Source organism: Tenrec ecaudatus, chromosome 7 (genome assembly GCF_050624435.1).
Source record: "Tenrec ecaudatus isolate mTenEca1 chromosome 7, mTenEca1.hap1, whole genome shotgun sequence".
In the NCBI taxonomy this organism is placed as follows: Eukaryota; Metazoa; Chordata; class Mammalia; order Afrosoricida; family Tenrecidae; genus Tenrec; species Tenrec ecaudatus.
The window spans coordinates 159,764,718-159,787,613 of record NC_134536.1 but is presented as its reverse complement, the minus strand read 5'-3'; the positions used below and the strand labels follow the sequence as shown (position 1 = coordinate 159,787,613).

Sequence of the window (22,896 nt, the reverse complement as noted above, 5' to 3'; positions counted from 1 at the left end):
AGGGGATTTAGGGAGAAAACAATGAATTTGGGAGGGGGGACGGAGGACTCGAACTGATGATGATGGGGTCTATATGACTCCTCTTCAAAGCAACTTAACTATGAAGTGTACTATGTACGAATTGTATATCAAGAACACTACCCTGTTCTACTAGTCACTGTTAGTCAAGTCGATGGCAGTCTGTGAGAGAGCTGTTGATTTCATTGCAGTAACCAGTACTGGACCACAGTCGCTCGACCTATCAGTGTTTTGATAACCATGATGAGAGTGAAGGAAAAACAGAAATTGTGGTCCTGAGAGAAGCGCCCGCAGCCTGAGCGCCGTGTAGTCGAGGGCCCAGCGGTGCCACCTCCCGAAGACTCCCTGCACCCTCTTCCGCTCAGAGCAGTGGCTGAGCTCTCTGAGATGACCAAGCAGACTGGCTATGGCCTGCAGACCACTGTGAACAAAGCAGAATCTGCCCTTGCTGAGCTTACCAAGCACGTCTCAGTCCTGTAACGTGTCATCAAGGCCCTGTGCCTGACCAGGCAGGTGGAAGAGTAGGCCAGCAAACAAATCGGCAGCAAGAAACAGCCCCAGTGATGGCAGCCAATGAGTTTTAAAATAATGAAAGTTTCCCACAAATTTGTGAAGTCCCCTGTATACCACACAACTTTTGCCTGTTCACTTATATACAGGTTTAAGTCTTGTCAGCAATTACAAGTATCTGTTGGCAAGTGTACCATTCCATAATGAATGTCGATTTTCCATAATCCTTACCCTCCACCCCCATTTTCTCTATCCTGACCCAAGTAACCACTAATAAATGTTGATATCTATTTAAAAAATTGGGTTCCTCTGTGATGACCTGTGAGAGCTAATATCTGATAGGAGACAAATGAGGACGGATGTTTACAAAGGACAATTGGCTTAAATGTATCCATGATAAACTTACACTTCTAATTGATCGGCAGGGCTGGTTTCCAAAGACTGCGCTTTTAGGCAAACATCAGAAACATACCGACGTGGGGGGCTGGTGAATCCGCTCACAGAACGGGCGATCACTACATCATTATTTATCTGCCAAATTGCGTCGTTACGTAACTGCCAAATCCCTGAGACCCATGGCCCAGCTAAGCTGACACAGAACCTTAACCGTCTCAGCCCGTGCCACTCTCCCGTGGCATGTTGGCATTCCTTACCGTCAGACACACATCATCCACGCGCAAAACAGTCAGACGGTACAAGCACTGCTGGAAATGTGGGATGTCGGACAATGAGACAGTCAGCTGGTGAGGAGCAGGCAGGTAGGTCTTTCATGAGCTGCCAAACGTGCAAACGCGCGGTGCGGGCAGCAGTTCAGATGGCACCGTCCTGTGGGACGGACAGAGCCTGCCCTATCCACCAGCATCCTTCAGGCACATCCTCTTTTACCCTGCAGTCACCCTTCTGGGAATCCATTCTCCATATTCAAGCTCCTTTCAGCGAGCCCAGCCCCCACCCATGCCCAGGCACAAAGGCACTGAGCTATAAAGTGATTCAGTACTGCGCATCTATTAACAACTGATTAGGAACAGCCAAGGGCCGGACCACAGCCCTAGTCCCTCTCTAGGACAGCTGTCCAAAAAAGAAGACCGTGCAGCTTTCTTTTTTCGATTTTTGACCTCTTGGTTCATTTTAGTGAGTCGTTTTTGGTGAACATATACACAATCACACACGCCCCCTCCCGCGCACTTGGGCAACGTCTGCGTGCCCAGTTCAGGGACATTGGTAGATTCTGAACGGTGTGCCAGCTTCCTCAACCCCCTTTTCCAAACACAAATTCCCTGTCGTCACCCCCGTTCCCACCCCCGCAGCCAGACACCTCATCTACCGTTTGGAGACGCGGTGGCCACTTGGATCGCGCGGAGAACACGCTCTAATGGAGCGCAGGACCACGCGCGGGTGATGTCTGAACTCGCCGACTTCACACGAGGAGCAGCCAACCCACCAGCCTGAGGCCGGTCCCTGCGGAGTGCAAGGCAGACACGCCTCCACTTTTCAACTTGCTTTACCAACTCGGACCCCAAGCGCCCCACTCAGGGCACCCTCTGCTCTTCTGCTGCATTGGAAAAAATCATTGCAATGGCCACGCAGAACTCACAGACAATCCTCCTGATTAGGGGTCTACTACGGAAGGTAGCAAGTCCAAGATCAGTGCGACTGGTCCGGAGTGCCTCTCCTTAGCTGTGCACAGGCAAACCTGTCGCTGGTCCTCAGCCCCTGGGCCTCTGTTCTGCTAGGGGAATGTCGCAGTTCCTTCAGCTCTGCCAGTGAATGCTCAAAAGACACACCACTCCGTAATAATAAGCTTCAGCCTGAAGGCACCCAGCGTGCGGCTCTGTGGCTCAGCAAACCAAATCCCCATGATTAAGGGCCTCTCAAGGGCATCCCACTGAGCAGGAGAGCCTCCTGCCACACAGCGTCCTGTCTCCAGCTCCCGCTCTTGGAGCTGCTGCCTCTACTGCCACCACACGTCCACACGTGCACCCTGTCTCTGGTTCAGAGCCCTCTGTCCCTCTGTCCGTCTCAGCAATCAGAAGTGCTTCACTCCCGGCTCTTCTGTCTTCTTGGCCGTGAGATCCTCGGTTCCTGCTGCCGAGATGGCTCGTTTTAACCCTCGCATGGTGGCAAACTGGACCGGCCCCTTCGTTAGTGCTCCATATCCCTCATTTGCATCCTCTCGCCCAGCCATGCTGTGGGAGGAGCCAGGGCCACACCTGGAACAGCCTCAGCAGGTATAACGCCTGCCGCAGTGTTCTCTGGTGCATCCCAGCTGTTATTTGGCTCACAAGTAACTGTGGGAAGCGGTTTCCACCCAAGGTTTAATGAGTTCTCCATGGCAGCAGTTTCAAGGGGCCTTTGTAAGGAAGGACACAAACACAGAGGAAGCACAAACCGACAAGTAGGATACACTGAAGGTAAAACACCTGTGTGCATCGAAAGACTTTTCCAAGAGACTAATAAGAGAGTCCACAGACTGAGAAGATATGTTTAGCAACGACACAACAAACTAAGTCTTTATTATTAGATTAAAATCTATAATACGTAAAAGAAACCAAATAGCCCATTGAAGAGGTGGGCAAAAGACCTGACCAGAAGTTTCACAAGGGCGGAAATCCAAATGGGCAAGAAACAGATAAGGAAAGATTCCCTATCAAGAACTGGAGGAAATCATGCTAAGCGAAGTAAGCCAAGCACAAAAGGACAAGTACAACATGAGTCCGCTGAGGTAAGCTTTTTAAAAAAAATTACAAAAGGGGCACAGGGAAAAAGCTACTGTATACAAACATTCCTGGGGTGAGGACCAGGTAGTATGGCAGTGACCAGACCAAATCCAGGGATACATATGGTAGCCAACTAAAAAGGAAGGGGGGAAAGGAAAAAAAATAATAATAAAAAATAAATGGGTAGCGGGGGCACAGGGCACTAATTCACCCAAGGGGAGAGTATTGTTTATATCTCCACAGGGAAAGAGGGACCAGACTTAAACCCAGTGCTCCAAGATGTGAATACAACACATGAAGTAGAGAACCAGTGAAGAGATCTGAGGCGCTGGCCCCAATCCTAACTACTATGTGGACACCTGCCCCGTCTCCCAGAAAAATTTATTTCAAAGGACGACACTGAAACTGCAGCTCCGGGAGAGGGACATGTCTGATCAGAGCACATGGGAGCAGGTGAAGGGGGAGGAGGAGAGAGTGGAACACATCCTGGCCCACCAGGCATTGAGGACAATGTTCCCACTCAGAGGAGCCAGTTGACAGAGATGACCACATGGCCGGCCCCACTATGACACATGATGTCCCTTCACAGACCTATAGCCCTATAGCCCTGGAGACACAGTATGGGAATTGCACCCGATCTGATCCCGCCATACCGGGCAAAACACTAAGGGGTGCAACAGAACAGCAAGGGAACGGAGCGGTGAGGTCCCAGGGAATGCTGATGGTGGACTTTGGGGTCAGGGCACGGTGTTCCAATAGACTGAACTGGAAAACACTCCTAAAGGCCAACAAGCGGTCCTTGAACTAACTACCAGCTTTTCTTTATTGTTGTGTTTTTTTGTTTGTTTTTTTGTCATTGGTTTGCTGTTGTTTTGTTGTATATTGTTACTTGGTTTTGCTCTGTCTTGTTTTTGTGCATGTTATTATCTCCGCAGGTCTGTCTAAATAAGATAGGCTGGATGAACAATCTGGAGGAGAAAACAATGGGACTGACAGTTCTGGGGAGACATGGGAGAGGGGGTGGTGGGGGAAAAGTAGTGGTGTTAACAAACCCAGGGACAATTGAACGACAAGTGATCCAAAGTGGGGGTGAGGTGGGTAAGTGATCCAAAGTGGTGGTGAGGTGGGTGTGGGAGTCCTGGTAGGACATGATCAAGGGCAATGTAACCAAGAGGAATTGCTGAAACCCTGGTGGGGACTGAGCATGATAGTGGGACAGGAGGAAAGTCAAAGGAAATAGAGGAAAGAGCTGGGAGGCAAAGGGCATTTATAGAGGTCTAGATAAAGGCATGTACATATGCAAATATATTTATATATGAGGATGGGGAAATAGATCTATGTGCATAGATTTATAGGTTTAGCATTAGCAGAAGGACATTGGGCCTCCACTCAAGTACTCCCTCAATGCAAGAATACTTTCTTCTATTAAATTGGCATTCTATGATGCACACCTTCCTGACACAACTGCTGAAGACAAAGTGGGTGCCTAAGCAAATGTGGTGAAGAAAGCTGATGGTGCCTGGCTATCAAAAGACATAGCCCCTGGGGTCTTAAAGGCTTGAAGGTAAACAAGTGGCCATCTAGCTCAGAAGCAACAAAGCCCACATGGAAGAAGCACACCAGCCTGTGCGATCACGAGGTGCGAAAAGGTTCAGGTATCAGACATTGGGAAAAAATATCATCATTCTGAATGAGGTGGGTAGTGTGGAGTGGAGAGCCAAAGCCCAATTGTAGGCCACTGGATATTCCCTTACAGAAGGGCCTCGGGGAGGAGACGAGCCAGTCAGGGTGCGATATAACAATGATGAAACATACAACGTGTTCCTAAATACTTCCTCCCCACCCACTATCATGATCCCAATTCTATCTTACAAATATGGCCAGACCAGAGGATGTACACTGGTACAGATAGGAAATGGAAACACAGAGAATTCAGGGCAAATATCCCTTCAGGACCGGTGGTATGAGTGGGGATACCGGGAGGGTGGAGGGAAGGTGGGGTGGAAAGGGGAACCGATTACAAGGATCTACATATAACCTCCTCCCTGGGGGATGGAGGGAGACATCGGACAGTGCAAGATATGACAAAATAATAATTTATTAATTATCAAGGGTTCATGAGGGAGGGGATAGCGGGAAGGGAGGGGAATAAACTTGGACCTGATGCCAGCGGCTTAGGTGGAGAGCAAATGTTTTGAGAAGTATGAGGGCAATGAATGTACAAATGTTCTTTACCCAATTGATGAATTGTGATAAGAGTGTGAGCCCCTATTTTTTTTAAAAGGAAAGCTTCCCGATCATTAGCCATAAGGGAAATGCACATTAAAACAACTATGAGATACCATCCAACACCCTCAAAGGTAGCCCAATTCAAAAAATCAGAAAGCAACAAGTGTTGGAGGGGCTGTGGGGAGACAGGAAGTCTCATCCACTGCTGGTGGACCTGTAGGTATGTGCAGCCATGATGGAAATCGATATGGCGATATCTAAAACAGATAGAAATCAAGCTACCATACGATCCAGCAATTCTTTCCCTACAGGGCATATACCCAGAAGAGGCAAGAAACAAACCACGTCCAGACATCTGTGCTCCAATGCTCATTGCGGCACAGTTCACAATTTCAGGGAGTTGGAAACAACCCAAATTTCCATCAACGAACGGATTAATTAAAAAACGGTGGCACATACATACAATGGAGTACTCTGCATTGCTAAAAAGCAAGGATGAATGCATGAAGCACATCGTCTCATGGGAAGAGTTGGAGGAAATTATGCTAAGTGAAGTAAGGCAAACACAAAGGACAAGTACAACATGAGTCCACTGAGGTTGGCTTGATACACACAATGGGCACAGGGGGAAAGCCACCAGATGCATAAATTCCCAGGGTGAGGTCCAGCCGCTCTGGCAGCAGTCAGCGCCAACCCAGGGATGCATGTGGCAGCCAACAAAAAAGCAGGAGGAAAGAAATAAAAAGATGAGGGTAGTAGGGGACAGGGCACTAACCCACCCACAGGGAGGGTATTGTTTATGTCTCCACAGGCAAGGGAGAGAGGGACCAGAGCTTATCCTGCAAGCCAAGGCTTGAGGGCAATAAGCGGCATGGAGCAGTGAACTAACAGAGAGGACTGTGGGGCCGGCCCTAATCCCAGCTACGTTGACAGCCCCTCCAGCCCCCCATCCTTGAAGAATACACCACAGAGGACAACACCAAAGATATAGCCTGGGGAGGGTGGCGGGTCTGCCCAGACCACATGGGGGCAAACTAAGAGGAAAAGAGAGAGCGAAAGAACCGCATCCTGGCACCGGAGTGTCGAGGACAACCAAGCTCAGAGGACGATATTCCTGCTCAGAGCAGCCAGTGCACAGAAAGAACCATAGGGCTGGCCTCACCAGGACACACAACGTCCCCTCACTGACCCACAGTGCTGCAGGGGACAGCATTGGAGACACAGTGCTGGAATTGTGGCCAGTCTGACACCCCCACCCCATACTGGGGCCAAACATGAAGCGGGCTTAACAGAAAAGCAAGGGGAGTGAAGCAATGAAGGTCCCAAGGAATTCCGACAACAGACTTCTGACTGGGGGTGGGCAGGGTTTGGCACCGCATCAAACCCAATCAGAGATGTCCCAAGGGTCAGCAGAAGACAGACCTGGAACTTTTTTTCTTTTGTTCAAGTGTATCTAGACAAAGTAGGCCAGATTGCTTACAATCCCCAGGAGAAAGCTACAGACGGATGGTTCAAGGGGGACAGGGGAGAGGGGGAGGGTGGAAGGGAGGGGAGGGGAAAGCCAACAAACCCAGGGTCAAGGGAACAGCAGGAGATCTAAAATTGATGGTGAGGAGGGCCTTGAGTGCCTGGTGGGGTTTGATCAAGCACAAAGTAGCCAAGAAGGATTACTGAGAATCGAATGAAGGCTGAATATGACAGTGGGACAGGAGGAAAGTAAAAGGAAATAGAGGAAAGAACTAGGAGGCAAAGACATTTATAGACGTATAAATATAGGCATGTGCATATGTAAATATATTGATACATAATGATAGGGATATAGGTCTATGAACATACATTTATATGTTAAGTATTAGGGTAGCAGATGGCCATTGGGTTTCTACTGAAGTACTCCCTCAACACAAGAACACTTTGTTCTACTAACCTGGCATTCTGTGATGCTCACCTTCCTGACACAATCACCGAAGACAAAATGGGTGCATAAGCAAATGTGGTGAAGAGAGCTAATGGTGCCCAGCTATTAGAAGATATAGCGTCTGGGGTCTTAAAGGCTGCAAGTTAAACAAGTGGCCATCGAGCAGGGAAGCAACAAAGTCCACATAGAAGAAGCACGCCAGCCTGTGTGATCACGAGGTGTCAACATGATCAGGTATGAGGCATCAGAAGACCCAAAGCAAACAATCATATCAATGTGAACAAGGGGGGGGTCTGAGTGGATACCCAAAGTCCATCTGTCGACAATTGAACATCCCCCCACAGAAGGGTCACAAGGAAGGAACTAGTCAGCTAGGGGTGCAGCACAGCACCATCAAAACATACACATCCCTCTAGTTCTTTAATGCTTCCTCCACCACCCACCCCACTATCATGACCCCAGTTCTACTTTCCAAATCCGGCTAGACCAGACCAGACCACGTACACTGGTACAGATAAGAGCTCTCCACACATGGAATCCAGGACAGATAAACCCCTCAGAATCAGTCATGGGAGTAATGATACCAGGAGGGTAGGGGGAAGGTAGGGGAAGATGGGAAAGAAACGGGAAGTCACTGTCATGGTCAACGTATAACCACCACCCCCTGCCCAGGGGGATGAACAACAGAAACGTGGGTGCAGGGAGACAGCGGATGGTGTCAGATATGAAAAGAATAATAATTTATAAATTATCAAGGATTGAGAGCATGGGAGGGTGGGAGAGAGAGGGGGGAAATCTGAGGAGCTGATACCAAGGGCTCAAGTAGAGAGAAAATGTTTTGGGAAGGATGATGGCAACATGTATACAAATGTGCTTGACACAATGGGTGTGTGGATGTTATAAGAGCTGTACGAGGCCCCCAATAAAATTATTTTTTTTAAAGGCTGGCAGTTCAAACCCACCCCGCGGTACTGTGGATCCAAAGGCCAGGCACACTTCCATTGGCTCACAGCCTTGAGAAGCCCAGGAAGCAGTTGTGCTCAATAGCGCAGCCACCAGTGACGATGTCATGCTAATAAAATTGGTGCTTTTGAGGGGCAGGATGAGGAAGACAGCGGCAAGGGCGTAGGTGGGAGTGCTACTCCTGAATCTGTTTTGTTTTTTAAACTCTGAGAATTTAATACCTATTTGCAAGATTAGATTTCCAAAATCTCATGTCTAGGGGGATTTATTAAAAGGAAACAAATAAAATAAATAAATAAATAATAAAAGGAAACGAATCGCTTCCCCTCCCCCCAACAAAACAACCCATATAAATTAATATATATATTTATATATAAATAAGCAAGACAGTTGACGAAAGGAGTTAGACTCTTTCTCTGAGCAAGCACCTTCTCTTCTTTCAACTCCTTCTGTCTCTTTAACAACAACAACAACAACAACAAACCCCAAACCTGGAGACATGACATATAAAAAAAAAAATCAGGACAAAGAAAATACTCAGACTTTGAGAGACACGGGCTCCAGGTGACCGGAGAAGTACATTATGATCGCTGTTTGGGGTGGGGACCTTTGCAAGACGTGTCCCACTCCTCATTCCCCTTCCCATGTAATTTGCTGTGTTCCCACCTGCCAGACAGGGAGGAAATCTGATCCGGAACATGACTGGGGCCCTAACCTCCCTCGGCGGGGTAACAGCAAACCTGGGGTTTATGAGGAACCAGAAAAACAGAGCGGCCACATGCTTCCTCCCTGGCGGTGGCATCAGTTCTATTGCTCCCCTTGCTCCGCTGCCGGCACGCCCTGGAGTGCCGGGCCCTGCACCCTCCCAGGTGTCCCCCTTCATGGAGTCTCCCCAGGGGGCCCTAGCTGGGAGAAACCTGCCCGGTCAAGCCACTCGTGTTCCAGCGGTTTCCCAACCTGGACACAGGGCCCTGGATCGCAGAAAACACCAGATTTCCAGATTCTGTAGAAGTTCGCCAGGTGTAGGTGTTAGCACAATAGTCCAAATGCCAACACCCACCCACCCTCCCCATCAGAGTCGGGAGCAAAATGCTTAGTAATGTTCATGGTGAGAAAGTGCAGACAGCAGCAAGAATGCAACACAGCAGACACTCCACAATCAATTCTTCTGCCCCAACGAGCCACGGGGGCTTCGACTAGTTCTAGTGGAAGGGCGGGCGGGCTGGCACGCAGGGTAGCTTACAACTTGGCAAAGGAAGTTGAAAGAGATGAGCCCACAGAGCCAAGGAAGCTCAGCCCGGAGTGGGCCCTCGATTGTATTCCCGAGGCAGTAAATAGTTCTGAGAGGAGACAGCCTCATCTTTCGCCTGAAGATGGTGCATTGGCTTGTAAAATACAATTTAAACCCCCCAGGAGCAACCTGCAGCTTTAAATAACACACAGTACGAGACCAAATGGGTCCCGCTTACCCGAAAGCAAAGACGGGGAGTCGAGGCGGAGCAGGAGAAGCGGGTGAATGGGAACAGGCTACTGGGGAGAAATGGCATGTGTACTGCAGGGACCGTGGCCCATGGTAGCCAAACATGGGACATGTGTGCATGAGCTGTGCCATGGGAATCTAATTTGCTCTGCCAACTTTCACCTGAACCACAATTCTTTTGGTTTTTAAAATTTTTTTTAAGTAGTCCCTTTCTTCCAGGTGAGAGTCAGGTGAGTGGAGGTCTCCTTCCCTCCACAATAGCCTACTGCCAGAGTACATGGTCCTGGAAGGAGGACACATAGGGCCAGCGTGCTCCTTCGAGGCAAGGATGGTGAGACTTGGTCTTATATACTTGGGACATGTTGGCAGGAGAGACCAGTCCCTGGAGATGGACGTCGAGTCTGGTAAAGTGGAGGGGCCGGCGAAGGCGGGGAGGACCCTTGAGGAGATGGATTGACACCACGGCGGCATCAGTGGGCTGCGGCACAGGGACAGCTGTGAGCGTGGAACAAGACTGGGCCGTGCTTCCTGGCGGTGCCTGGGGTCGCTATGGGCCGGAACCAGGTCGAGGGCACCTGACCACAACCTGGAGTCAATCCCCACTCATGGCAACCCGGGTGCCACGGGGTGGAGCTGCGCTCTGTGAGGGTTTCTTGGCCAGTCTTCATGCTTCATGGATGTTTCCAGTTCTTTCTTCCACGGCACCACAGAGCAGTCCCAACCATCAATCTTAGGTCCCCAGTCTGTGCCGCCCAGAGTCCTTGCCTCAGCGATGTCACCTGTGGCCCGGTAGCACTAGGGTGGATGCCAAGGCCTCATGGCTCAAACTTGATTGTCTTTCTGGCTGATGGCAGCAGCCCCCAGGCCTCCCTACTCACCGGGGCCAGAAGTGGCTGATGACTTCTCCTTCAGGAATACAGCTGCTCTTTTATGAAAGTGCTCTTGAACACTGAGGTAATTCGTTGATTGTGGCCACCTGGCCGATAAACACACATGGGGTTAATTGAAGGGCGGAGGGATAATGGCTCTGTGAGCCTCGCCTTTCTAGTTCTTGGGTCTCTTGCTTTCTGTTGGTCACACCAGGGTGCAGCTGCCTTAGCCAGTTCCCTGCTTCAGCTGGCAAGGCTCACTTCCTGCAGGACATCCCTGAGGAGAAGTCACATGGACCTACCCCAATGCAGCCCTGGGTGCTGGAGCAGCCATGTGGAGACCCCTGCTAGTGCTGAGATGCTTACACATTCACTGACTCGGCTGTCCTCCTGCAGTCGGTGTCATAGTGTGTGTTTTGTGAGATGGAGGAGGACTTTGTGGATTGGTGTGGGACATATGAGTTGATGGGTTAATGTTGGACTTGTGGGCTTGGGCAGCACTGGGTTGGGATGTTTCCTTGATGCACACTTAACCTTTATATAAAACTCTTTCTTATACCTGAGTTTCTGTAGATTTGTTTCTCCAAAGTACCCAGACTAATACAAACACAAACCCATTTTAGTTCTCACAGGAGCTGAAAAAACGCATGCGATGAATTCAGGAAGCAATAAAATGGCGATCAAAAAGAAGATTAATTCCGGGAAGAGGCCAAGAAAGAAAGAGCAGAAGTCCCTCATGATGTCAAAGCCCCTCCCTTCTGCCCAGGGAAGAGACCAGAGCAGCGAGCCTCCACGGAAGGAACAGAACACGGCCCTTGCTGAGATAAGCGACACAAGTTCATTCCCTGCCCCGCCCCCTCCATTCCGAAGAGTCACGGGTCTCACGGCAATCTTTTTAAAGTGTTGTCTGTGAATATAACACACACACACACACACACACACACACACACACACAGAAGGCCACAGGTCCCGAGTGCACAGCTCCATGTCCTTTCTTGTACAGCCCGGCCCCACAGCCAGCGTGCAGAGGAGAAACAGAACGTTCCCAGGATGTCCAACCCTGTCCCCTCGTAGCCACTCCCCCCGCTCCTGCAAACCCACTCTCCCAGTTTCTCTTCATGTCAGGGAAATGACACACTGAGGTAGTTCGTTGATTGTGCCAACCTGGCCGATAAACACACGTGGGGTTAATTGAAGGCGAAGGGATAAATGGCTCAGTGAGCCTCACCTTTCCAGTTCTCGGGTCTCTTGCTTTGTGATGGTCGCACCAGGGTGCAGCTGCCTTAGCCAGTTGCCTGCTTCAGCTGGCAAGGCTCACTTCCTGCAAGACATCTCTGAGGAGAAGTCACATGGACCTACCCCAATGCAGCCCTGGGTGCTGGAGCAGCCGTGTGGAGACCTCTGCCAGTGCTGAGATGTTTATATGTTCACTGACTCGGCTTTCCTCCTGCAGCCGGCATCATTAGTGTGTGTTTTGTGAGATGGAGGAGGACTTTGTGGATTGCCGTCGGACATATGGGTTAATGTTGGACTTGTGAACTTGGGCGGCACTGGGTTGGGATGTTTTCTTGATGCGCACTTACCCTTTATGTAACACTCTCTCTTATACATATGAGTTTCTGTGGATTTGTTTCTCTAAAGTACCCAGACTGACATCCACACGATGTGTCCTCGTGCCCCTGGCTTCAACTTTAAGTGGAAAGTAGCTTCAGGTGACTCGTTCAGGTTGTTGAGGAGTATCCTGCTCGGTGCAGAGGCAACCATCTCTCTACTTTTGCACGCTCCTGCGGAAGGGCTTTGGAGTTAAGGCCACGGCCGGGCCCCTGGGGGGTGCTGGTGCATCTCTGTCAGAAAGAAGCCCACTCCCCCTGCACCTGCTTGCATCCTGGGGTCCTGCTGTGAGCTGAGTCCCAGCCTGGCTGGCAGCACCTCACAGCTTTCCTCTCAGAGCTTCCATGACCCTGGGGCTCAAAGAACATCTCACTGAGTCCCACAACCACATGGCACCTGGAATGCAAGGACCCTTCTCTCTAAGGCCCACAACTGTCTGCAGGCTCATCACTTCGCCTCAGCCCCTCCACTCCAAAGGATTCCCACCCCGCCCACTTCCCTTTTCAAAGAAAGACCCTGAAGCCTTACTATTTGCCCTGTGCTGTGAGCCCTTGCATTTCCCAGGAGGGCTTTTACTCTGCTTTCTGCTGGCTCTTCCCCTCCCCAAGGATGAGGGATGCAGAGGAAGGGGGATCAGTGAAGCGGGGGAAATAAATGTACCAATATTTCAAAATAGCATCCCTCTGCGTTTAGAACTACAAGGATGTTTGACCAAAACGCATCTCAAGAGCTTTCTGAGGGTCATTTGACACGGAAGCTGGGTCATGCTCGTGACCAATTCCTGGGGAGACCTTTGGGCCCTTCAGAGCCCAGAGACTTGAGTCCAGAACCAGGATACGGGGGGGTGGGGCTACACAAGGTCCCTTTCTGGGGAGCATATTCTGCTCACGGTCGGAGGGATGATGAACCCTATTGTTGAGAGAGCCTTCAGGAGCCTGCCAGGGGCTTTACTGCAATCGCCTGGTGCAGGCATAGGCCCAGCCCAGCCCAGCCCAGGAAGCCCCTGTGCATCCTTTGTCCCAGAGGCCTTTGTGTGGCCTGAGCCAATGAAGCGGTAGGGATGCTGCCCTGGGCTCTCTGCTAGGGGTGAGCATGTCAGCATGAAGGAACCCAAAGCTACCCAGGGGACTCAAAGGGGGAGATGCGCAGATCCCGGCCAGGGATGGAATTTTACAGCTACTTGGAGAATTAAGAAGAAGAAAAATCTCTGCTCCCACACAGAGACACAGAGAGGGGGCTCAGGGTTTCCAAAGGAAACAAAAGTTAAGAACTCGGGTCTTGGGAACAGAGAGAGGTCGTTGCTCCCGAGCTTAGCAAGGAAACCCCAGTTGGCCAAGCCTTTAAGGAGGCCAGCGCCTGCCCGCCGTGGCTGAAGAACAGCTGGCTGGTTGAATGCCCCAGGCAGGGTCAGACTTGAGGAAGGGCAGGGACCAGATTCCATAAGGGCAGGGACCAGTGAGGGGACCCACCCCACCTACAACTCCTGCCTGGTAGACTGTGAGAGCTAAGAGGACTGAGAGGCTTCAGACTCATGGCAACCCGCCCCTCGATGTGTGCGCACTTGAACTGCTCCCAGGGCTTTGGGGGGGGGGAGGGGAGAAAGATCATTGTCAAAAAAGCAGATGGACAGGTCCTTACTCCTTACTAATGTCTGAAGTATTAAGATAATATATAATTTTTCTTTTTTCACATTTTATTAGGGGCTCATACAACTCTTATCACAATCCACACATATACATACATCAATTGTATAAAGCACATCCGTACGTTCTTTGCCCTAATCACTCTCAAAGCATTTGCTCTCCACTTAAGCCCTCTGCATCAGGTCCTCTTTTTTTCCCCCTCCCTCCCCGCTTCCCCCTCCCTCATGAGCCCTTGATAATCCACAGATTGTTATTTTGTCATATCAAGATAATACATTTTTTAAAGCAGCCTTTATTTTTGAAACATCCTCCCATCTTGTTAGAAAACCCCGTGCCCCTACGGCTGCTCCTCGGTGGGAGGCTGTGGCTGTCTGCTATTAAGGAAATCCCATATTTTCCATCTACACTTCCATCCCTCACAGGTCAATGCCCCATCTTTCAGGGTTTCCTCTGCCCCTTATTTTCCTTACTGTGTCAGGCTAGGTTGATTAGAGAAACAAGCCCAGTGACACTCATATATGTGTAAGAAAAAGCTTTCTATCAAGAAGTAATCATCTATTGAGATAACATCCCAGCACAGTCCAGCTCAAGACCCTAAGTCTGATACTAGTTCACAAGGCCCATTTTAGACTCATGCAGCCACATGCAATGATGCAGAATGCAGGATTGGCACAGGCTGGTGGGTGCAAAGTCGTGTGGATCCAATGGCAGTGACTCTGGCAGGCAGCAGGGTCAGCCAGCAGGAAAATGAAACAGAGGGAGAAGGAGAGTTTCCCACGCCTGCAAGGAGGCACCATCAGGCCTAACCCGATCGACCGTTGAACACCACCCCTGCACTTTGTCGTATCTTCCAGCTGACATGAAAGTCTGTAACTACCGCTCATACAAAGTCACATCTTGGCGGAATGGGAGTGTACCTTTCTCACAGCAAGTGTGAGAGAGACATCTGATACACACACAGGCTCTGTGCAGCCCTGGGTCCTCAGGCCTCCCTGTTCCTAGGCAACCTCCCAGCATCCTCTGCTGAAGCCCAGCCCTGCAATATTAGTGACTGTGTTCTCCGGCTTGCTGATTCATCTCACACCTTCAGGGACCCCTGGTTTCCGGGGTTCACTTTTCACAAATGCCACAGGGCAGGCAGTCAATGGAGCGACCTTCCAAGTGCCCCCCAACAGTGACCAGGAATGCTCTCTGCCCCTCACAGGTACCATAGGAGGTTCCCCTCTCTCACCCTTCACTTTAGTTGGTTGGTTGGTGAATTGGATGGGTTGGTAGGTGGTTGGCTGGTTCGTTCATTCATTCATTCATTAGTTGCTGCCCAGTCAACTCCAGCTCATGGCCACCCCGTGTCCAACAGGGTGAACTGAGGCCTGTCTTCAGGCCCGTTGGCATGTTTGAGCTCAGTGCCATGGCCTCTGTGCATTGAGTGACTTGTAAGTGAGGAGCCTCGTCTTCCAACTTTGCCCCACTCAGCATTTTGTTGTCTTTTACAGACTAATTTTCAGAAGTGGAGCCGCGGGCTTATTTCTGAGGCTACCTTAGGCCTAAAGCTCTGCTGAAACCTGCCCACCACAGGTTCCCCTTCTTGTCTTTCGGATACCTGTGGCTTAGCTTCCAGCATCACGGTGACATACAAGCCTCCACAGCACAGCAAACGGACAGACAGACAGACGAGTGCTGGCCTCCCACATCCTGCCCCCATTTCTGGAGAAGTGCAGCGGGCTGCGCCAGGCTGACTGCTGCCCTTTTCCTGGAAGAGCTTGGCATTTTCTCAGTCTTCACCAGAAAACAGCTAACCCCATGACCCTGAAATTCCCTCAGAAATCCCGTAGTCAATTGTTTCTAACGCCAACCTGTTTTCCAAGACCATGAGTTTCAAGCCGGAAAGGGTGCTGTGGCCCTGCTCAGCCTCGCTGACAGCCTTCTCCCCCCCCCCTATTCCCCCCTCCCCCCCTCTATTTCCTCTCCTGCATACCTGAAACAGGTTAGCCACCTGCTTGGTGGGAGGACCCCTCCCCTTAGGTGTGGCTACCCTCTCCTCACCAACCAGCGTCCAGGGCAGTCCTCTGAGCCCGCAGAGCTCAGAGGCAGCTCAGCTGCAGCCCCACCCTCAGTCCAGGACTCAGGACTCAGGCCTCCCTGGAATCCATTCTGACTTGCTGCAAGCAACCCTGTTAGGGCCCCGTGGGTTTCCAGGGTTTCTGCTGGAGAGCAACTTACTGGTCTCCAACCTCGGACCTCCGGGATGGCCCAATAGGTACCCTGGGCTCCTCTTTCCTCAGAAAGCAGCATGGCTAAGCTAGACCCAGGCCCGCTGGACCTCCCGGCGGCCTCCCGCGCCCGCATTCTTCTGGGTCTCGCCAGCTGCCAGGGAGTCTCATAAACGTGGTTACCGGAGGAGGCCGCCCTGGGGCATTCGGGAAGAGAGACACACAGCGGTTCCGTCGAGTCCGTCTGGACAGCCCGTGTGCCCAGGCTGATGGCTTGTCAGGCCTTTGTTCCGCAGCGCCTCTGGGTGGGCTTAGAGGTCCGAGGACGGGAAGAGGAAGACGCACAGCCCCTCGTGTTTCTACCCAGCCTGCATGGGCAGGAGCTCCTGCCGTGCTGCACCGCTGTCCTCCCACACGGGAGGACCTGAACGTCGGCCATCGGCTCAATTAGGAGAACCGAGTCGCAGTTGTATATGGCGGTCATGTGAACGCAGTCGGAACGCACCCGTGGTGAAACACTGGGAGCGCGGCCCGGACCCCCTGGTGCACGGAGCGGTGCGCCCTGGTGGCTGCCGGAGGCTTCGCCCTGGCAGGCCCGCAGTCTCCCTATCTCAGGCGGGGTTGGAAAACTGGCTGCCGGGCCAAGTTTGGACTGCTGGCATTCCCTGTCCTGAAATGACACCCGGTTCCAGGAAGAGCTGGCTTCTGGGACCAACTGGCACAGGCGCCCCAGGCGACAGTCTGGCCAAGCTGGGAGCCCAGTGTGTCTGGAGCTGGAGAAGACCTCTCACGTCTACTTCTCAGCCCCGCTGGGCCTGATCCTGGCTCACCCATTGCAGGGGGACAGCCAGGGCAGCGAGGCAGGGCTGGAGGCGGCGGCTCGGCACTGCCCTGGGGATGGCTGGCCTCAAGAGCGCCCAAGCAGGAGACATTGCTGTTTATATTGCACAAACGACTGGAGCCTCGGCCCCTGAGAAATGTCCAGGTGGAGCCGGAGGTTGGAATCTGTCAGGCGCGTGCGCACCCCCCCTCCCCCCCACCACACACACACCTGTGTCCCTGGGAGTCCCTGGCTGGCCCAGGTCAGGGTGGATTTGGAACGCTGGGCAATTCCCTTACCAAGTCCTAAAATCAGGCGCTGTTCCATTGACACCCTCTAACTCACGGCGACCCCATGTGGGCCAGATTGGAACTGCGCTCCAGAGGGTTTCCCATGGCCGTGTTTGGGGAAGTAGATGCGTTCTGAGCGGCCTCAAACCTTCCATCTCCGAGTTAGCGGCCCAGCGCCTGAACCACGTGTACCATTCGGGGTCTTCAGAACCTAAAACCCAAACAAACGGCCCACTGCCGTCCAGTGGGCGGTGACTGCGTGCCCCTACAGGTAGGACAGAGCAGGACTGGCACAGAGGGGTCCCAGGCTGCAGATTGTCTCCTTTTTCTCCCATGGAGCAGTGGGTGAGTTTGACCTGCCGACCTTTCCGTTGGTAGCTAGCTGCCCAGCACTTAAGCGAATGCAACCCCGGGGGCTCCTTTGAGGGGTCTTGGCTCATTCACTGTCATCGGGTGATTCAGACTCGTAGCACCTGGAGAACACAGAGTAGAACTGCCCCCCTTGGGTTTCGAAGGCGGTCCATCTGTACAGGAGTAGACAGTCTCATCTTTCTCCCATGCAGCAGCTAGGGGGTTCGAACTACTAACGTTGTTACCAGCCCCACACAGGGCATGCCAGGTCCTTTACGCATTCATTCCTCACGCTCCTGGAGTCCATTCTGACCCCACACGGGGCTCCCAAAGCTGCCCCTCCTTGGCCTCCTTTTAGCAGCCGGTGGGTTTGATCCATCGACCTTGCTAACCGCACCGCTAGCGCTCCTGGTCAGGCTTACTGTCTATGTGAAAAACACACGTCCCTGGAGTTCATTCCAATTCATAACGACCCGACAAGACGGCGCTGAACTGCCCCTGCAGATGTCTGAGACTGCAAATCTTTAAGCCAAAATCCAAACTCGCAGCCACTGAGTTCAACCCCAAAGGGCAGCATCTCTGAGACAGTGACTCTTTGTGGCAGTGCAGACAGCAGGCCTCGGTCTTCTCCCTCAGAGCAGCTGGGGGTTTCCAACTGCTGGCCTTGAGGTTGGCAACCTAACTAGCAGCCCACTGTGCCACCGGGGCTCCGTACGCATTGCTAACAGCTCGGGTGCTTCCTGGTTGTCACGTGCACCATATTTTGGAGGGTGGGGGACCCCATCCAGGGAGCGTGTCAAGCTTTGGGTGTTTGCTCCCATATATCTTCCCCAGGATTGACTCTTGCCTGACTGGAGACTCATGGGAAAATGTTGGCACGAAGCTCCTGAGCAATAACTGCCTCTTTTTGGGGGGGAGGTGGTAAGTGGAGTAAAGAATTCATCAGTACGGTTCACTTCGGTCACAAAGCAAGGTCCCCTCTCTGTCTTCACAGGAATTGTCTTTCTGTCCAAGTGGAGTCACGTGGGGCTCCTCTCGGGCATCCTCAGGCTGGGTGGGGCAGGGCCCCACTTCTCCATTCTGCACTCAGGTCAGTGCTGCAGCGCCTCCCACCTGGTCCAACCTCGAGGAGGCTGGTTGAATATGATTGAGGGGGTGTGTTAGAGTGGTCCTCAATGCCCAGGATAAAACGCAACACTCTCTTAAAGCCTGTGCCGAGATGGGCAGGTGCATCAGTGAGACAGAATAGACAGCCCAGGGGCCTCCTGCTCCAGGCAACGAAAAGGCCCCACCGCTCAGCTACGGGAGATTATCCCCCTGGACACCCTCAGAAATGAGACATACATGCAGAAGATGAGCAGGCATGAAAGAGTGGCCTGTTGGTCTCTGAGTCCGATGGCCAAGGGCAGCTGGGACGTCCAGGTCCTCTGGAATGATGACAAAGAATTAAATGGCCCACTTGGGGTGCAGAACTAGCATCAGGTTCGCCAAACCATCTCAAGGTTTGGATAGGCCTTTAGGTGGCAGGAGGGATTTATACCCTGGTGGTGCAGTGGTTACATGTTGGGCTTCTAACCACAAGGTCAGCAGTTCGAAACCACTAGCCTCTCTGTGGGAGATAGACTTTCTACTCCTGTAAAGAGTCCGTCTTGAAAACCCACAGAGGTAGTTCCCCCCTGTTCTGTAGACTCACGATGAGACAGTATCCATGCGTTGGCAGGGAGTTTCGAGTTTGGGTTGGCTAATCTGAAGGATGGTCATTTGAGCCCATCCAGTAGTGCCACAGAAGAAAAGTTTGGCAATCTACGTCTGTAAAGTCTACTGTCAAGGAAACGTGACTGAACAGCTCTGCTCTATTAACAAGCCCTTACCTCGAGGCTCAGTCAACTTGATGCGCTGTTTCACTCCTTGTCCTTTCTTTTGATCTCTATAAGAAAGAAAACCATTTCACTCTCGGCAAGAAAGAAACAGAAGCATGTTGCTACCGGCTAGGCCTGGGCCTGTGGCCTAGGGAGGCCCAAACAGCACTGCACCTGGGCTTCACCACGCCTCCCCTGGCAGCGGTGACGCCTCTGAGTCACATCCAGGGTCAGTCCAGGGCAGCCCCGCCCCCTCCACCTCGCCCACTGCCATAGAGGAATGAGCTCTGGGCAGCAGCTCACCCATGCTGCCAGTGCACGGAGGAGAAGTGAGGAATGGGGGGGGGGGGGAGGGGGGCAGAGAGAAAGAACACGCCAACAATAAAGAACGCCCGGAATCTAGAATTCCCAAATTCCCAACCACCAGTCCTGAGAAAGACAGCGCACATCAACACTCTGGACATGGATGCATGCCAGTAGAGGGACCGGAGAGATGCTAGCTGTATTTTTACATACGACGGGCGGGGCAATGGAATGACAAGATAATGGGATTTTTCGTTGAACTTTTCGAAGCCCCTTTGTCCATGGAAGGACTCTTGGTAGCCTAGTGAGTACCAGCTGGCCAGTAACCCGTCAGCACCGCGGAACCTCAGGAGAAGGACGGGCTTGCTGCTCCGTAGAATTCCCCTCGCAGAAACCCACAGCGGCTTGTCCTGCAGGGTCGCTTCGAGTTGGAATTGACTCGATGGCCCCTGAGTTTGGGTTTTGTTTGGGGCTTGCATATGCAAAACCCTCACTTTATCTAATACACTTCCTCCACAAATCCAATGATACGCGCATATTTTTTAATAAAATATGGAATGCTTCACAGATTGGTGTGCCATCCTTGCACAGAGTCCAGGCTGGCCGTCTCTGTATCGTTCCAGTTTCGGTGTATGTGCAGCCAAAGTGGGCTCAAAATCCAAGTGTGTTTGATCTCTGAATTTCAGAGAAAAAAAGTTCTCAGCTGGTCAAAAGGAGAACATTACTTCCCCCCCCCACCCACCCAAAAAAGAAAGAAAGGAGTGTTTGATTGCTCTAACCACTAAAAAAATTTTTGGTTTTTATGTTTCATATTTAATATTTTTAAAAATGAAAGGGAAGTAAAAACATTAGGGCACTATCTGGAGTTTTGTAGCTGAGGACACCAAATCCTCCCAGGATGACTTTGACCTTCCAGGTTACTTGACCTTCCAGGCCCTGTCTCTTTCCAAAAAATGCCACTAAAATTCGCACCTGCCTCCTGGTTCAGATGCACTAACTAGCTCCGTGTGGTTTCGTTTTTATTTCTGTTTCATATTGGGGTTAATCTCAGATGTATTTGGTCACTGGGGTAACCCTCTTGAATGTCTGCTATGTGTTTTCCTGGTTTTCCGTAGATGAAACCCAGGACTGACGAACTTACAGAAACAGCAAGGGGAATCAGGGTTCCTGGGGGGAGGGGGGCGTGTGTGTTAATGGGGGGGGGGATTTTAAGGAGCTCAGGAAGGAAGAGAATGTTCTGAACCCGATTGCGCTCACGATTGTGTAGAACTGCTCAATGTGATCGAACTAAGGAGTGACATGATATCTGTATTAGCTCCCCATAAGATGGGTTTTTTTGGGGGGGAACCCTATACAGAAATTCTACTCCATAAAACAAGGACTCTGCGTGAGTCATAATCAATTTGGTGGCAGTAAAACCCGTTGGCTCATAGAAAATATTCGGTGGTTATTTCTCTTTTACCTTGTGCTGTGCGTGAACTCCAGGCGCAGACAAGCCACGGCAGATCAGCCATCGCTCACCAACAATTACCAGGGAAGCGTTCAACTCTACCAATAATGAACTCACGTTACGTTTTCTTTTCGACGTTTCAAGTTGGCAAAAAAAAAATGGGGAAAACAAGAAGAGAGTGTTATTTTCCCAGCCATGGGACCTTAAAAATCCCCTGAAAGAAAACACGGCGCGGTTAAAAATTTTAGAAATTTCTGGGAAATTAGGGGAGGAATTAACCCCCCTCACTCAACCGCTATCAAGCTAACTGCAACTGATAGTCACCCTGTGGTGACCAGTAGAGCCGCCCCTGTGGGTTCCTGAGACCATAAACCACTGCTGCAGGAGTAGAACGCTTCCCCTTTCCCCCGGGTGGACCCCAACTGCTGTGGTTTGCAACGGCTGCGAAACTCACGGATGCCGCCACAGCTCGATGGTGTGATCACAATTTTAGTAAGCCTCTGTAGTTCTAAATCTTTCCTATATACATTTTTTTAAAACTCTTTTTACTGAAATAACCCCCTAAACAGATGATCGGCAGAACAGTACCTGGTTACTACAAGGTTAAGCCCCCAAACCAACAGATAAAGAACCACATAGACGGAAGGTTTAGTGGGATATTGTTGTTGATCTCATTCCTTGAGGTGGACTGTGTAAACCGTCTACTGAGCTTCTTTCAAAACAAAACAAATCCCTCCAGATTCCTTATCTAAATATTGGTCTGAGTGGCTTAAAATAAAGGAAAGGAGAAAGGACATGGACTTGGAGTCTTGAGGGACAAGCTAGTTCGTCTCCAACGAACCAACAGAACCTCAACCCAAACCCACTGCCACAGTCAGTTCCAGCTCACAGTTTCTGCATCAGCTATCAATTTTTGCGTGGGCTGATAGCCTCATTTTTCTCCCGAGGAGGCGCAGGTGAGTTTGAACCGTCCACCTTCAGTCCATTAACCCTCTCACTGCAGAGCTGCCCAACTTTGCTCCTCCGAAGTTTCAATGAGATGCTTAAATTTTTCATTCTGGCAGACGCTATCAAAAGATGTAGCGTCTAGGGTCTTAAAGGCTTGAAGGTAAACAAGCGGTCATCTAGCTCAGAAGCAACAAAGCCCACATGGAAGAAGCACACCAGCCTGTGTGATCATGAGATGGTAAAGGGATCAGGTATCAGGCATCATCAGAACAAAAAAAATCATGTCATTGTGAATGAGGGGAGGAGCACAGAGTGGAGACCCAAAGCCCACCTGTAGGCCACTGGACATCCCCTTACAGAGGGGTCTTGGGGGAAGAGACGAGCCAGTCAGGGTGCAGTGTAGCATTGATGAAACATACAACTTTCCTTTAGTTCCTAAATGGTTCCTCCCCCCACTATCATGATCCCAATTCTTACAAATCCGGCTAGACCAGAGGATGCACACTAGTACAGATAGGAACTGGAAACACAGGGAGTCCAGGGCAGATGATCCCTTCAAGACCAGTGGTGAGAGTGGCGATATCGGAAGGGTAGAGGAAGTGGGGGGGTGGTGGAAAGGGCAAAGTAATTATAAGAATCTACATATAACCTCCTCCCTGGGGGACGGACAACAGAAAAGTGAGTGAAAGGAGACATCGGACAGTGTAAGG

The 22,896-nt window shown here is 51.2% G+C and overlaps 1 non-coding gene across 1 annotated transcript; it reads right to left on the bottom strand.

Annotated features, from left to right (window-relative positions):
• Positions 1-20,334: 20,334 nt before the first annotated feature.
• On the bottom strand, positions 20,335-20,439 carry LOC142453955 (U6 spliceosomal RNA). Its single transcript, XR_012785505.1, has one exon. It is a non-coding gene; the product is annotated as a U6 spliceosomal RNA (small nuclear RNA).
• Positions 20,440-22,896: the final 2,457 nt, after the last annotated feature.